The sequence below is a fragment of the Nyctereutes procyonoides genome, unplaced genomic scaffold, assembly GCF_905146905.1.
Source record: "Nyctereutes procyonoides isolate TBG_1078 unplaced genomic scaffold, NYPRO_anot_genome, whole genome shotgun sequence".
In the NCBI taxonomy this organism is placed as follows: domain Eukaryota; kingdom Metazoa; phylum Chordata; class Mammalia; order Carnivora; family Canidae; genus Nyctereutes; species Nyctereutes procyonoides.
In genome coordinates, this window is record NW_026575128.1 from 1,504,184 (window position 1) to 1,521,736 (window position 17,553).

The following is a 17,553-nucleotide window of genomic DNA, read 5'->3' on the forward strand; positions in this document are numbered from 1 at the left end:
CAGGCCTCAATCCCTCTGTCTTTAAAATGGACCAAGTGCTGCAGAAGGGCCCTGCCAGCTGCCCCGGGCCGCGAACCTGTGCCTGAGTGATTCTGAATCCTCTGAGGCTCCGACGCGGTCACGTTCATTCTGGGACCCCCGGATTCTGGGCTGTTCTGCAGCCGTGATTGGGACGTCAGCTCCACGATGGCCCAGGCTTCCGTCGTGTGTCCCCTGCTGTATGTCGGGGCCCCGCACAGCCAGCGCCTGGCAGGTGGTAGGTGCTCGGTTAGTGTCTGTTGACTGAGTGACCGTCTTACCCCACAGAGCCCTCTCGCCGACAGTTGGTGGCCAGCACCCACACTCCAGCTGGAGCCCATGGGACCAACAGGCAGCAAACTTGTCCCCTCACCCTGCTTGGCCGCTAATCAACAGTATGACTCTGGGCAAGATGCCTGACCTCTCTGAGTCTGTTTTTCCCCCCAAGAGCCCTGGATGAGGAGTCCGAGAAACACACCAAATTCATTCCTGCCTCAAGTGTTTGCATGTACCATTTCTCCCGCCCGAAATCCTCTTCCCCTAAAATACTCTTTCCATGGCTGCCTGGCTTCATTCAGGCCTCTGCTGAAATGTCACCCCCTTAGGATCCCACCTCCTTAGGGAGGCCTTCCCGGCCCGCCTTCACTCGAACACCTCTGGCCACTTTCCCTCCCCTTAAGTGGTTCTTTTTTTTTTTTTTTTTAAAGATTTTATTTATTTATTCATAAGAGACACACAGAGAGAGGCAGAGACCCAGGCAGAGGGAGAAGCAGGCTCCATGCAGGGAGCCTGACGTGGGCCTCGATCCCGGGTCTCCAGGATCATGCCCTGGGCCGAAGGCAGCGCTAAACCGCTGAGCCACCCGGGCTGCCCCAAGTTGCTCTTTCACAGGACTCATTACTACCTCGTGATGCTTATTTGTTGACTGTTGACTATTTCCCCAGTAGAATTGAAGCTCCAAGATTCCAGGGACCTTTGTTTGGTTCAATGCCCCTGGAACAGTGCCTGACACATAATAGATGCTCCATAAATATTTGTCGAAGGAGGAGAAACGGCAAGGGCCAAGCTTCATGGAGCGGCCCCGACCCAGCAGCCTCTACCCAGGTTCTGGTCCCCCAGATGCTGAGCCTCGTTGGGGCCACTCTCTACCCCTGTGCTGACCCTGCCTGAACTCCGTGAGGCCCAGACCCTCTCCCAAACACACTCTGGGTACCTCCCTCATGGGAAAGGAAGCCCAGGCACCTAGCTGTCCCTGCAATGGGAAACAGGAAGGCTGAGGCTTGGTGTTGGGGGTGGGGGGGCTGGTGTCTTCTGTTGAAATAAGAATAGTGGTTGAGTGAACATCCCCATTCTCCGTGACGTGCCGCTGGAGGTCTGGTGCCAGCACTCAGCGGGGAAAGGAGGGCAGAGGAGCGAGGTGCTGGTGTCCGACCCCACTCGGCTTCCTCAAGCTGCCTAGCTCGCATCTCCCACCCTCCTGGCCCCTCCTGGTACCCCACAGGCCTTCACTGCCCGCAGGAGTTGCAGCCGCTCAGCCTGCAGCGCCAGGCTCTCCATGACCCAGCCCTGCCCAGGTCACCAAACTGCCCCCTTCCACCTCTCCGATGGGGCCTCCCTGCGGCAGGGCCCAGGAGCTGTGTCCCCAGGGCACTACGACCAGTCCCCCACCAGGCTCTACTCGTGCTGCACCTGTCTTCCCAAAGTGCCCTCTGCTGCTCCTCTCCCAGGAAGCCCTCCACGACCACACCCCCCCGTGAGACCAACCCGTCGCTGCCCCTGCAGCTCTCCTGGACCCACCACTTCTAGAGGGTGGGCGATCTATACAGGGGAGGTACCTCTTGCCTCTGGGAGGCCCTGGAAGCAAGAGTGGGAGAGAGCTGGGGTTGGGCAGTACCGTCTGTCCATCCAGGGAGGTAATGGGCATGCATGCACCTGACGAACCATAAAACCTCGCCACGCCTTAGCCCGGGTTCCTTTCCGGCCTGCACGCCTGCACCAGCGTCCCCATGGGCCGCCCTGCCTCCTGCTCGCGAACCCACAGAGCTCTTTCTGAGACACAGATCTGGTCACTTCCCTTCTGCAGTGACCCCTCCTTGGAGGTTCTGGCCCGGCGAGCCTGACCGCTGCTCTCAGACCCTCCCTGGGCTTTCCCGCCTCCCTGCCTTTGCTTTCATCATTCCCTCTGCCTGGAATGTCTCTCCCTCCCATCCTCATTCTATTAGATCTTCTTCTTCCTTTGGAATTCCCAACCCCCCCCCCCCGAGAACATTTGGCCACTCTGGGTCCCCAGCTGCGTGTCCTCCCTCACTTATTTGCCCAGAAATGTCAGCCTCTTAGAATGTCACCTCCTCAAAGAAGCCTTCCCAGATTACCTCCACTCAAACATCTCCTCTGGCCACTCTCCCTTCTGCTATGCTAATTTCTCCTTCGCAAAGTCCCCAGGTGCTTCTGTGACCTTCAGGGGTGGCCTGACACAGAGACATGCTAAGGTAAAACTTCCTCCTGGTGGATGGTGCCGTCTGTGGAGAACATTACACATTAGTTTATCAAGGCCAAGCCACACTCCGTAAAAAAAAAAAAAAAAAAAAAAGTCATTGTCTTTCCACCACCATGATAGGACCAGGCCCAGAGATGCTAAGGGCCTTGCTCGAGGTCACACAGCAGCGTGTGGCACAGCTGGCCTGGGCCCCCAGTTGGGCTGATTTCACAGCTTTCTTCCATGTTGTTTGACTGTGACAAAGGTAACAATGACAAGACAATGACAAAGCTCTTCCCGAAACATGACTGTCCATGAGCTGCCCTGGGGGGGGGGGGCTCTGTTTGTCTGTTGTTGCTGTCCAGTTCTGTGTGTCCCACGAGAGCTTCCATCCCGGCCCCGACAAGTGGCCGGCTGGTGTCCAAGGGGCCACGGTCCCCATCCACCTTCTCGTCCCTCATGGGGCCTGCTGGTGGGTCCCCTCCGAGCCCCGGGGACCCAGGCTCCAGACTGAGGTCAGACCTTGTGCTTCTCTCCAGGACCTCTCCGAGAGCCCGGGCCACCCTGTGCCCATGTCTGCCCCAAGCCACCTCCCAGCCCTGACACCCAGGCTGTAGATCAATAAATCCGCCTCCTGCTCTTGTCTCCCAACCATCTGTGTTCCCTGGTGGTCCCCGGGGAGCCTGCCAGGCTGGCTGCAAGCTCCCAGGTCGGGAAGAAGAAGTTATTTTGGGGCCGTGTGTTGGAGACGTGCCCCTGGCTGGGGTTCCACAGCTGAGGGGAGTGGGGGGCTGCCCGGAGGGGACCACAGGGAGGGAGAGGAGGGAGCCACCTTTATCTTTAGGCTCGGGGCCAGGACGTGCCAGCCCGTCCGCCCTACCCGGGCAGCCCGGTGAGATCCCAGGCCTGGCTACATCTTGGATATGTCCCTGGGGCAGATGGTACCAGAGGGAGTGGGGAAGACAGTCTGAACCTCACCCCCCCCACTTCTTTTAAAACACATACACACACCCTTAAAATTGGGTTGCCAGTGACAACCTGGCATATCATCTTCTTTTTATATTATTCTTAGGCCCTCTGTTGCCTTAGCAACGGAACAATGCTTTTAAATATAGCAGTTAATTTTTTCAGCTCCAGCAACAAAGTTCTGGTGCTGTCCAGAAGGCCAATGGCTGGTTTCTCTCCCACGGGCAAAGCCCCACAACCTCAGCTGGCCACACGTGGGGCCTGGCGTGTGAGCCCAGGCTGGGTGTCCTGACGCTGGCGGGACCCTCCGTGTTCCCTGGCCTGGCTGCACTCCAGAGTCAGGGCGCAGTAGGACGAACCTGGCTTCTGGAATCTCTGGGCCTGGGTCTGTTCCCGCCCCACCCTGCCCTGCCCCACCACCCTGAAACCCTGGCTTTTCTTCTCTGAGACTCAGTTTCTGAACCCGGTAACGGGTGGCTGTTCATGGGGGTGATGCTGTGCAGATGGCAGAGGGGCTTGGAGGAGCCGAGGGAGGCAGAAGTAGCACATGGGGAGCACTCCCCGAACCTGTCTGTGCTTCTGTCCCTCCCCCACCCTCCCGGCGCCTCTCCCTCCTTCCTTACCTCCCTCTCTCTTCCTCCTTTTTCTCAACCCCTCCTCCCCACTGCCTTGAATTATTGATGTTAAATTCCCAGCCAGTAACATCAGAGGGTTAAAATCCATAACCAGCCTTCCTCTGGCCTCCCCTCGGATTGCCCTCCCTCCACGGGCTGGTGAGCTCATCAGAGTCATTAATCATACATCAGGCCTTGAGAACCCAGGCCCCCGTGGTCCCACCGCTGAGCAGCCCCGGGCAGGAGGCAGCCCAGGCAGGATGCCTTCTGGAAGGGCTGGGCTACAGCACAGCTCACACCTGGAGCGGGAGCTTCTCTGGGAAGGGGGTGCTGACAGCCCGTGAGGGGCTCCATCCGGAGTGCTCCCTGGCGCTCCTCTCAGCTGCACCCCCCTTCCGCCCTCCTGCACCTCTCCCCAGACCCTCCCCGCCCCCGGCTGGCTCACCACCCACTCTCTCCATCCCAGAGCTCAGCATGGCAGGTCTTGGAGCCACAGACAGCTCCTAACTGCTCAGAAGCAGTCAAAACATGGGATGGCTGCTCAGCAGGTAGTGAGCTCCCTGTCAGCGGCAGGTTCGCTGAGAGGAGGGCACGGTGGGGCAGGACATTGTGGGAAGGATCGTAGAACCAGGTTACAAATTGAATACTCTCACCTCAACCTGTGATTGTTTCACGGAAACAATGATATTAAAATCACCATATAATTTTGCAAGAACCTTAGGCACTGGTTATTATCCTCATTTACAAAAAAAAAAAAAAATTAACTTGTCGGGGTCATTAGGCTGTTAAAGAAGCTGACTTGGAACCTGCAGTTTTGCCTGATTTTTCAAGGCTTAGCTTTTCCGGGCTGGGAGCAGGAAGGGGCACGTTCATGGAGCGCTGGTTGGGGGGGACTCTCCTCGTCCAGGGCTGGCTCCCTGGGGGCTGGCAGCCTCATCCAGGGCCTAGTGGCCGTTGCCGCGAGAGGACACGGGTGCCGTCGGAGCCCAGGCACCCAGGGGAGGGAGTGATGCTCTGGGCTGGCACCCAGGCGGGGGGACGACGTGGGGAGGGGAGGTGCCTGCCGTGGGCCGCAGACCCTCGGGGGCCTCTCGCACCCTCCTTGGCTTAATCCTCTTGTGGATCCGTGGCAGCCGCACCACATCCAGTCTTGACAGATGCTCGTCAAGGCCGCAGAGCTCAGAAGGGGGGACCACAGGCCCCAGCGACGTCCGTGGGAGGCGGCGAGGGCGGGGGGCCTGCGGCACCTGCAGGGCCCGGGGAGCAGCTGCAGGGCCTGGCTCCGGCCCCCACCCAGCCGGGGAGGATGAGCGGAAGGGGAGGCTCGGGGGGCGCAGAGGAGTGTCATGCCGTGCAGGGAATCGGCTCTAACCTACCAGGCAAGAGCCCCAGGGCGGTTCCCGACTCTGCTGCGGGTTTTCTGTGACCCCCCAGGTGGGTCATCTTGGGCCTTGGTTCCCCTCTTTACTGGAGCCTAGAACATCCGTCGCCCTGCCCACCTCATGTGCTAACATTAGTTGGCCATCGTTGGCATCCCCCTGCCCATCTACCTAAAACGTCGGTCGGCGGCAGGTGCCTGCTGTCCCCTTGTGCTGCTGTATTTTTCTAGAGCGTCACACGCCCCTGTGTTTTGTCACATGTCTCTTCATTCATCTGTGACCACCTCCCTCCGCCCTGAGACTGGAACTTACTGAGGGCTGCGTCGATGGCACCGAGGCCGTGCCTGGCACACGCGAGCACAGAGCACATCGGTGAGTGAACGAATGAAGGAGTGGATTCAGGACCCATGTGATTCGTGTGGCGTGCCTTCGTGCTCCCGCAGCCCCGGCCTGGCTCCTTCTGGCAGTTGTCACCAGGCCCCGTGATTGCGTGGGTGCCATCTGTGTCCCCACACGCTGTGAGATCCCTGAGGCTGAGCACGGAGCCCAGCCTGGAGAAGGTGCTTGATGAGCGTTTGTCAAAGCCTTGAGTCAAAGCGCTCGCTGCCCTGAGCCTCAGTTTCCCCACTTGTCCACTCCAAGTGTGGTCACCCTAGAGCCTTGTTAAGCAGCCGCCCTGGGTAACATTCTGGGATCTGGAACCTGTTTGCTGGCGTTTCCGCACCCGCAGCTTGGTGTGTTTGCCGCCCCAGTGCTTGTCCTGACTCTCCAGGGCTGATCACTGCCCAGAGCCTGCCTTCCCCTTGATGAGCAATTAAAACCTCAGAATAGTCCATTGTTTAGAGTCAGGTGCCTGGACCCTGTATTTATCTCCAGCGTGCTGAGTGTGCTCGCGTCCCTGCCAACCACATGCTGGGCATCGTGGGGACGGCTCAGGCTTCTCAGCCCTGAGAGGCCATCGCCCTGGTCACGGTGCAGGACACAAGGAGGGAAAGGTGTGGATGGGAACCAGTCTTCACTGGGGCCCAGGCACGTGACCTGGGTGTTCCGTATGTCCTCATGAAGGCCACCCACCGTGGGTGTCATCGGCCCCATTTCACAGCCTGGGAGTCAGAGGCCAGGAGAGTTACCCTTCACCTGGAACTGCCTCAAGTTCGTAGAATTTGTGAGGGACAGAGCTGGGATCCGAACACAGGACCATCAAACTTTCTCAGCTTCCCCCAGAGGGTGGGTGTGATGGTCGGCAGCCGCCAGCCCCTAAAGCTGCAGCCCAGTGACTCCCAGTGGGTGAGTGAGACAGGGAGCGAGCTTCATGGGTGCTATTATGGGGTCTATGTTTGCAGATAACCAGGCTTGATTTCTGGCTTCTTCTTGTCCACCCCCCTACACCCCGCTTGTTCTTCTAGGGCCATTAAATCTCGCATCCTCCCTGGAGGACGATGTAGCAGAAGCCTGAAGAGCTAGAGAGAGAGATAGGCCAGGAGGTGAACCGACCATGGCCACAGAGCAGAGTGGGCACTCAAGGCCAGAGGGTGGCAGTGGGAGGAATCCAGTCCAGGCCTGCAGCAAAGCCCAGGGAAACAGAGTCCAGCCAACCAGCTGACTGTCAGGGGGACACCCCGGCACTGCCACTTCTTAGCCAGTGACCTCTGGCAAGCTGGCCTTGACCTCCCTTATCTGTAAAATGGGAGTAGTGATAGTCGCTGCCTGACATAGCCCTCTTTGGGGATTTGATCAAGGAATTCATACAAAAGTCTCACCCAGCAGGAAGCACCTGCTTCATAAGCTGCCGTTGGCCACCATCCTATCCCCACCGTGCTGCACAGGCCCAGCTCGGGGGGCCAGGGCGTGGGCTGTGGGGTACAGCTGGGCACTGGACCACAGCTAGCAGTAAGGCGGGTGCTAGGCCTTGGGAACAGGAGAGTGACACAGTTTCCGGAAACAGGCACAATATTAGAGCAGGCAAGTCTGAACCAGAGATTCCTGAGACGCTTGTGATGACCATAAGAGGGAGAAGAGTTGGTTCGAGAACAAGTGGTAGGGGACCAGCTGTTGGAAGAGGAGACATGAGGGCGAGGAGAGCCAGACCCTCACTGGGGGCTTAGGACTAGCACCATTCTGTGTGACTCGGAAACATCAATTTACAATTTTGCACGTTCATCCTGTTGAAGCAGAACCAGGGAATGTCAGAGGTGGTGTGACCTCAGAGATGATGCTGACTGCCCAGGGTCACAGCAGGGTGGGGGGCACGCCCCTGCCCATCTCCATGCCTGTTTCCCTTTTGATCACATGAGAATGGTACCTTAGATGACCTTTTAGGATCTTGCCAACCCCGAAAATGACCCCTAGGGATTATTTCTGGGGCATGTTCAGTGTCAGGCAAGGGCTTATGGGTACTCTGAACAGGTGTGAATGTAGCAGGAGGAACCTGACCCTCCCTGACTGATGTATGAAGAGTGGGATGGAGGGAGGAGCGTTGGTCCAGCTGCTGTCCCTTTAGTCTCAAGCAGGGCTGTCTCTCTGAGGCACTAGGGTCATTTGCACACCATGGGACTCAAATTAGCAGAAGCTGGAAATCTTGCTGGAGGTCTCCCAACTCCGGATGGAGATTGCTTCCTGACCTAAGCCTGCTAGCCCCCGACTGCCCTGCCCTGCTCCGGGCACTGTCCCTCCAGTGCAGCTGTCCAGCATCCGAGCCACAGTGGTCAGAAGCTCATCCGTGCCCAGGCCTGGCAGGGGCTGGAGTTGGCCTGGTTGCCTTGAACTGTGCATCTGGCATTCCCGTGGTTGCTGGCAGTCAATGGGGGGTGGGGGTGTGTGTGTGGGGGTACTGCCTGCTGAGCTGTAGCCTCCCTTAAACCCCACTGTGTTGGTGACTCTGCGGAACTGGTTTGCTTCTTTCTGCCTGTTTCCCTGCCTTAGACTCCAGTTCTCTACAAGGGTCAGAGCTGCACGTGAACCCCAGACCCTGAGATCCCGACTGGCTATTACCATTCCACCCAGACCCCACTTCGGGCTAGATTCTGTTTCCCATGATCCTCAAGCTGCTGGCTGTGTTCTTGACTTAAACACATTGCCTCTGCCATTCTTTGAGCTTTAAAGCTTGCCACTGCTAGAAGCTGCCTGTGTCCCACCATGAACGGCCCTGCTGGGCTGCCTCGCAGGCTTGCCCCCCACCCCCGGGTGCTCCCCTCTCCGGGCTTCCTCCTGCCACTGGCCCTTGATGCTGCAGCCCCCGCCTGCTGTTGGGGCACACGTTCCCATGTCTGGAACTCTGGCTGGGTATCAGGATGCTTTGGGCAGCAGGTAACAGAAACTGAGGCCTGGAAAGAATCGACTTTCCCATGGGCACAGCCAGGAAGTGACACAGCAGGATTCAAATCTGATCTGGAGCCCCTGTTTCAGTCACTTCCCTACAGTGTTCCACACCCCATGGCTAGCAGGCCTCTTTTCTTCCTGCTTCGACTAGAAATGGGATAGGACCTTAGTTCACACATTTGTCCCCACCAGAGACCCTCTTCACCTTGGACTTCAACCTACCACCTGTCAGAGCCTTCAGACTGTGCTAGAACTGCAGTCCTGGAGAGGTCAAGCCCTTCCTTACGTCACCCAGGGCCATGGAAGGCCATGCAAGCATGATCATGAGGTCCACTTTTTTTTTTAAGATTTATTTATTTATGATAGACACAGAGAGAGAGAGAGGCAGAGACACAGGCAGAGGGAGAAGCAGGCTCCATGCCAGGAGCCCGATGCAGGACTCGATCCTGGGACTCCAGGATCGCACCCTGGGCCAAAGGCAGGTGCCAAACTGCTGAGCCACCCAGGGATCCCCAAGGTCCACTTTTTGATCTTGAAACCTTGTCTTTGTCCTCAGAGGTGTGTCTCTGGAGCATATGGCTCTGCCTTGTGTGAGTGCAGAACATCCTTTCTGCTGCTCTTGTCAGTGCCCTCAACCTGGTGAAAGACCAGAGACAGGTCCCCAGGCAGATGGGTCCAATGGAGCTGTTTGCCAGCTGGGCTTCAGAAAGCCCTGGAAGCTCTGCAGAACCCCTTCAGAGGCTGCACCACTCAGTTGCTGCCAGAGCACCTCGTCTTTCTCTGTTTCTCATCATAGTCTTCAATGTCAGTTTTATTCTCTTAAGACTGTCTGTCAAAAACTCATGGGTCCATTGGAGACGTGGATGCTTTTCTTCCACAAGATTCCACGAGGTTTCTTGCATGCAAATTCCTATCACTGGGGCCCCTGGGACAGGTTCCTCTACAGAACCATAGCTTAATGTTCTCTCTTGGGCACCATTTGAGGGCCAATAACCAGGAATAGCCATGTATGCAGGAAACAGTTAAGCATATTGGTAAAAAAAATAGAGAAAGTTGTTCACTGTTTTTGCTTGGCTGTCTTGAAACAAAGACGGTGGTCACCAAGCCCTTGCAGAAATCTGGCCTGGGAGAGTTTGACCTTCCTCGTCCCCTGGCACCGTCCTACTAATGATAATAGAACCCTGCTTGTTTGACTCTGCTTGGCTACGAGGATGCCCAGAGCTAAGATCCTCAGCCAGGCAGCTGTCTTTTCAAAACATGTGTATATTTTTCCATTATATAGTATTTGCATATTTCATAAGAATTAAAAAATAAAAACAAGTACAAGGAAGCAAAAAAAAAATTTTTTTAATCATTGTGAATCTACTAAAAAACAAAACACCCCGTAAATAGTTTCATCTATTTCTTTCTACTTCTTATGTTCTTGTTATTGTTCTGTTTATGTACAGTTTCCTGTGATTTTGTTTGCAGGGTTACTGGTTTTTTTTTTCTTTTTATGTAAGGGAAATCAGCCAGTCTAGAAAACTTTGTAGCTTGCTTTTCTCAACCTCACGTCATCTTCTTAAAGGATGCATAATATTCCACCAAGGAGATCAGAGGTCAGCAAGCTCGTTCTGTAGAGGCCTGGAGAGTAAATATTCGAGGGTTTTGAGCCATAGTATTTTGGTCCCCACTCTTCCATTCCATCACTGTGGCACAAAGGCAGCCATGGGCATCGTGTGCCTGAGTGGGTGTGGTCATGTTCCAATAAAACTTTATTTATAAAACAGGCTGCCGATGGGATTTAGCCTCCACTATAGATGTACTCTGGTTTTCAGAGACTGTTAGCCATTTTCACGTGTCAGCACTTAGGTTTGCTTCCAGTAGTCAGTGTTTCGGTCTCAGATATGAGGCTACGAGGAATTTGCAGAAATTTTTTTTTCCTTAGACTATACTCCTGGAAGCTGGGATGACTCTGCCCCAAACTATGGATGTTTGTGAGGCAGAGCTCTTGGTGCAAGCTGTGAAATCGCTTCCCAAAACAACTCTGCTGACTTCCACTACCAGCAATGATGTGAAAGTGCCCGTTTCCCTAAACCCTGTGTGCATCGGGCATCATCCTTCAAGGCGCTTACTTCCACCCGGCCCTGCCCCTTTGCAAGTGGACTCTGCTTTCATCTGATATATAGCCCTAGTCTATACTTTTATTCTTTAAGCTTACTCATTTTTTTTGAAGTAGGCAAGATATAAGCAACCAGGGGACACCAGGTAGGCACAGAAGGCCCAGTGTGGGTGGCACTGGCCAATAGGGCTGATAGCTGCCCTTCTGTACAGGGGAGGGACATGAGGACAGGAGCTTGCAGAGCCTGTGGGCCAGGTGGGGGTTGGGAGAGAAAGGAGTAACATGCTGGGAAGGAAAGAGAGTGGATTTGCAGGGCAGATGATTCAGGCTTCCCTCAGGCTCCACGTTTGTGAGTGTGGGCAGGTTCTTTGCCTCCCTGAATTGCTCATGTTGTCATCTGTCAAGGGGTTAAAACAGTCAACTGCGCAGGGTTGTCATGAGAATTCCACATGATCCTCAATAGCAGAACCTTGCACGGTGCCGGGCACGTAGGAAGGGCTGCGGGTGTCTTGGCTAACGTGGAATCGACTTGACGGTTGGGTCTTAGGAGTGATGGTTATATGAATATGTTATATGAACCTATATTCATAGGTTATATGAATGTATTTTTAAAAAGAGGGAGAGTATGGCTCCAGTGCCTACCACATGGTGGGCCTTCGAGATGTAATCGTTGGGTGAATGAATGAATGGAGCTTTGAAGCCAAACAGCTCCAGCTTTGTCACTTGGTTGCACGATCCTGGATGGTGCATCTCCCCTTCTATGCCTCTGCTTCCTTTGCTGCGGAATGGGTTTAATAGATAGAGATATTTATGTAGTGTTCACAGATGAGGAAACTGAGCCATGGGGTGGCTAGAGCTACAGCTGCCACATGGAGAGACCAGGGTGCCCACCCGCAGGCTGCTGCAAGGGTGAATGAAACAAGGAATGGAAAGTTTCTGATTCAGTAAATGTTTGTTCCTTTCCATAAACAGGATGCGCTGCCAGCCTCGGGTCTTGGCCAGAGGAAACTGAGCACGAGGCTTTGCAGCCCCCATGGGAACGGGGACTGCCTTGGAGGCAGCTGCACGCCGGCTGTGGGTTGCTGGCACTGTTGCATTAGGAGGGACTCTCCAAGAGGGTTCTCTGGAGACCACCCTTCCCAGGGGGCCACTTCCCAAGCAGCTGTCTCGCCTCTGCAGGGCCCACCTGCACTGGGGCCAAGTAGAGAATGTGCCTTTTTGCAGCAGTGTTTTGGCCTCAAGAGTGGAGCCCAGGCTGCTCTGACAAGCCATCTCCCGGCAGAGGCATCCAAAGCCCACATGGAGGAGAGTGTGGTGGAAGCAACACCTGGCACAGGACAGTCCCTAGGAAGAGCCCCGTCACAGTTACCTGCTGTTGACCTTGTGAGGCTCTTTATCACTGTCACTATGGACTGGGACCAGGTACAGGAGGCTTTACCTCCTCCATATGACATTTCATCCACCCAGCATCCCTTCAGGATAGGTATGAGTATCCCCACTTTACAGATAAGGAAACTGAGGCAGGTACAGGGAGGTAAGCACATAACTAGTGAGTGACAGGGTGACAAGTGAGAACTTGAATTTAATTATCTGACTCGAGAGCCCATGTTCTTTAGCACCATTCATATTTACTGCCCTTCATTGGGCATAAAACCTCTTGGAGAAGTAGAAGGGCTTTTGAGTCTTAGAACAACCAATCTCCTTCCTCCTGGATTTGGCTGTGACCCAGGAACTGGGGCACCCTAGATGCCTTGGGGTCAGAGCTCCAGCTACTCTTTTGACTCGCTCATCCGCACTTGACTTCTTTCCAGGGAGTATTTCATCCGTTCAATGGTCCAACAAACGGTTATTGGGGATCTTCCATGTGCCAAGCCTTGTTCTAGGTACAGGGATGCATCATGAACAATAATTATAGCCAGTCCTTACTATGTACAGGTACTACTCTAGACACTGTGCCTGGATTAGCTCATTTAATACTCACAAGAACTCATAGATAGCTCTTACCTTTCTTGACAGACGAAGAAACTGAAGTACAGAGAGGTTGAGTAATTTGTTCAAGATCGCACAGCTAATGAGTGTCAGAGGCAAGATTGGAACCTAGGCAGTCTGGGGTCAGCATCAAAATGTGTGACTGCCCCCATACTGTTGTGGCTCTTGTACTTCCTGCCTTCATCGAACTTAGAGTCCTTCTTTTCCAGCAGGCATGATAGCTCCAAAATAATTTAATTCAGTTTTACTTGTCAAGAAGTGTACTGGATAATGAGAATAAATGATCCTGGGTGTGTAAAGTACTTGACATCCCACGGCCACTGGGGAGAAGTCAAGGTCATGAGAGGGACCTTGTCCCACTCCCCACCATGGCTTTGACTGCCATGTGCCTTTGGCAAGTTTTGTCACCTCTCCGAGCCTCCATTTCTTAATTGTTAATATCAATTCTACATGCTTCCAAGTACTTTTCTGAAGATTAGATGACATGGCAGATGGAAACAAGATTTCATAATAGAAAAAAAAAGAAAAGAAAAAGAAAAAGAAAAGCACCAGGCAAGGATTTGTCATTAGACCACAGTGAAAATGTGATCAGTTTGATGAATGAATGAATGAATGAATGATATGTTCCTGACAGGCTTACAGATTGGCTTGGGTGACAGATGGCTCTCTTCAGGAGATCTGTTGAAGTTTTTAAGGATCCCATCAGGCCTCTGTCCTTGGCCATGTCCCAGGCTCCTGTCCCTTGAGTTCTTTTGTGTCTGATTTTTTGTGAGCCTTTAGCAAACACTTATTAATATCTGTTGGGAGACAGACCTTGTGCTAGACTCTATGGGGAGACCAAGATGGATTTGGAATGGTCTCTGCCCTCAGGCACTCACAGGCTAGGAAGAGAAATGATAATCCTATTAACTACTACTACTAATACCACCACAAGCAATGATGACCAACAATTATCAAGCAATGACCACATGCTGGATATTGTGCTGGGTTTTTATATACATTATTTCATCTAATCACTATAACAGTTCCATGAATTTGCTGAAATTACTGTCCCACTTTACATGTAAGTCCACACAACTCAGGTTATAGAGGTGGGCATGAACCCGAGAAAGATGTGAATGCAAGTAATCTATTATAATATAGAAACCACTGTGTATCCTACTAAAGGGGCAAGGACAAGCCTCTCAGGGATCAGAAGGAGAAGGAAGAAGGATGACGGTGGTGGTGGTTGGTGGTGATGGTGATGCTGCTGCTGTTGATGGTAACAATGATATTTATGTGGCGGTGATGGTTATGATGATGACGATGGTTTGCTGCTGCTGTAGATGGTAATGATGATGATATTTATGATGATGATGGTGATAGTGATGATGGTGGTGATGGTGATGATGATACTGCTATGGTTGATGGTAATGAAGATGGCATTTATGATGATGATGATGATGGTAGTGATGATCATGGTGGTGATGATCATGGTGGTGGTGATGCTGCTGCTATTGATGGTAATGATGATATTTATGATGATGATAGTGATGGTGATGGTGGTGACGGTGATGATGATACTGCTATGGTTGATGGTAATGATGATGGCATTTATGATGATGGTAGTGATGATGATGAGGTGGTGATCATGGTGGTGGTGATCATGGTGGTGGTGATCATGGTGGTGTTGCTGCTGCTGTAGATGGTAATGATGATATTTATGATGATGATGGTGGCGGTGATGATGGTGAGATGGTGATGGGTGCTGTTAGTGGTAATGGTGACGAAACTTATGATGATGATGATGGTGATGATCGTGATGGTGATGATGATGGTGATGATGATGGTGATGGTGATGGTGATGATGATGATGATGCTGTGTAATGATATTTATGATGATGGTGATGATGGTAATGATGTGATGGTGCTGCTGTTGCTATTGATGGTAGTGATGGCCATATTTATGATGATGGTGGCAGTAGTGGCGATGGGAATTATGGAGATGAGGATGATGGCAACAATGATGATAATCCTCTGGTGTCCAGTTATTGAGCTTCTGCTTTACACCAGGCCCTGACCCGGTTGCTTTCTACTGTTGCATTTCATCCTCATAACAACTTTACAGTGTCAGGATCTCATCTCTATTTTACTCATGAGGACTCTGAGCTGGAGAAAGGCTGATTGGGTTGCCCACAGGCAGACATCCAGTCAGCTGGACTCAAACTTGAGCATGCCTCATTGTAGAGCCATCACTCTCTGCCATACTAGGGTCCTTAACCTATGGGCCATGGGTCCAGCCATCTCAGAGGTGTTCCATGAATATCTGTTGAACAGATATTGACTGTATGGATTCTTAAAGGATCAACACCTTAAACCCAGAAGGCATAACACCTTAAACCCAGAAGGCATAAATACCATGTCTTGAATGAGCATGTGTAACCATTATTTAAATACACGTGGTAATGCTGTGATGACTAACATACAAGTTAATTATAAAGCATTATGTTCATTGTGGCTTTTGTATTCTTCTTTTTTTTTTTTTTTTTTTTTTTTTTTTTTTTTGCCCAGTGAAAAGATGCTAAGTGAATAGTTACGGGGAGTTTTGAGAAATGTTTTCATAGAAAAAGGAGTCCTAGTGCTGAAAATGGTGGGAAGCATCATGCCGCCCTACATGGCACGTGCAGAATGCTTTGCCTGCTGTCTGGCACAGAGATCCCTCAGAGGAGGGAGGAAATCCACTAGGAAGGGGATTGGGAGCCTGTGGCATTTGTCCTGCATGTCTAAGACCTGAGCTGTCATTCTCAGTGGCTCTCTCTATATAAGAGCTGACACCAGCATCTAATAGCTTTCCCAAATGGCTATCAGATTCTCACATGAATGAATGAATAATGAAAGCAAGAATGAGTGAATTACAACGAACAGTGTTCAGGGAGCCCGTGAGGGGATGTTTCCCCCAAGGAGTGCTTGAAAGTGAGACTTTCTTAGCCTGAGAGCAGAAACAGAATGCAGGGCTGCTGGCTGGACTTGCAGCTCTGTGAGTGGGGTCATCAGGCCAGGCTGCGTCCCTGGGGGAGTCTGACCTTGACCCTGTGCTGACCATGTTGGAGGAGTGGAGGTGACTGGAACTTGGCTCTGAGGCCATTCTCAGCAGGGCTGTGCTCACCATTTTTGGATGCATTTTTCCAACTCAAGTGTAAGCTGACAGATGGTAGTAGAATAATATTCTCACTTTCTCTACTTCCCACAGGCCTCCCTCCAACACAGTCCTCCAAGCTCTTAGAAATCTCTGACACATCTCCACCATGAGACCACGGCTGGCTTTTGGCAGGTAAGCTCCCTCCATCTCTCCCCTGCACCCCAGGACACAGCAATTTCAGCACAGCCCAAACGCCGCTGGGCTGTGCTTGTGGCCAGGAGATAGGTGGGAATGACTTCAGCCTTGGCAGGAGGATGGAGCCCCACACTCTACGGAGACGTAGGCAAAAAGCTACCAAATGTCCAGAGTCCCGCAGCTGGCATTTCTGCAAATGGCAGCATATGGTGGTGGGAACGTATCCTGGGATGAAAGCCGGGGAACCGGTTCTGACCCCAGGTCTGCCTTTATGGCTCAGAAAAATCTCAAGGAAGCACCTCCCTTTGTGGGTCTCCATTCTCTGTCTGAAAAATGAGAGAATGAGACTCAGTGAACTGGGCAGGCCATAAGCCAGCTGCTCTAGGCCCCAACCAAGGCCATGGGGTGGCAGAGAGAGGCAGTGGAGATGCCACTGTAGCTGTCCACCACTTCCCTGCTTGATTGCTCTCTGGACCTCGCAGCCACAGAAAACCTGGGCTGGGCTGTGTGTGTGCTGTGTGCGTGCATGTATGCATATGGGGGCGGGACCCGTGTCCCGTCTAGCACACTCTGCTGGAACTCACACTCAGACCTGGACGGAACAGGGGTGAGGACAGGGCCAAAGCTCATGGGCAGAACTGCAGGGCAGGCTGGGACGGCTGCTTGGAAGACGAGGCCGGCAGGGTACTGAGAGCCAGAGATGAATAAGGCGCGTCACCAGCCTCAAAAAGTGTTGCATCCTAAGGGGGAGATGCTGTGCAAATAGTGACAGTGTGGGGAACCCAGGAAAGGCAGGAGGGTTCCATTCTGTCTGGGTTTGGTGGTAGGGGTGGTTTACATAAGACCATTTGAAGGTAACACTTGAACTGGGCTTTGAAGGATGAACAGAAGTTCACCAGGTTAAAAAAAAAACTGGAAGAAGGGCATTGTGGGCTGAGGAGACAGCAAGTGCAAAGGAGCAGCGGCTGAGATGTAGGCACAGGGCAGGAGGGGGTCGGCTTTTGGCTGCTATGCCAAGGGGCTTGGGTTGGGCCCTGTATGATCAAGGAAAGGAGGTAATTCGGCTCCGTGGGTCCAGGAGAGGCCTCTGGGCCCCAGGGAGAGGCTGAGCTAAGAGGAGGTGCTCTGTTAGAACTCACTAAACCCGACCAATGGGGGCCAGGGCAGGTCACCCCTTGCTGAAGTGCCTGGGGTCCCGCTGGGGCCCTTCAGGTCTCCCCATGCAGGGCATCAGCCCCCGGTCCCGTGGTGGAGGCCTCTCTGGTCGGGGGCTGCTGGGATTGCCATTGGAACGCCCTAGCCCCCCCACTAGCTCTCCCTGCCCCCCGCCCCCATCCCTGAAGACCACGCCGCCCCCCCACCTCACCCCTTTAAGGACC

At 53.1% G+C, this 17,553-nt stretch overlaps 1 protein-coding gene across 1 annotated transcript in view; it reads left to right on the plus strand.

The window, feature by feature from the left end:
* The window catches only part of HIVEP3 (HIVEP zinc finger 3), a 460,018-nt gene that overhangs the window by 283,520 nt on the left and 158,945 nt on the right, over window positions 1–17,553 (plus strand). Inside the window, exon 3 of the mRNA XM_055341678.1 lies at window positions 16,091–16,171. The gene's annotated coding sequence lies outside the window, so the exon portion shown is untranslated. The remainder of the gene's footprint in view (window positions 1–16,090; window positions 16,172–17,553) is intronic.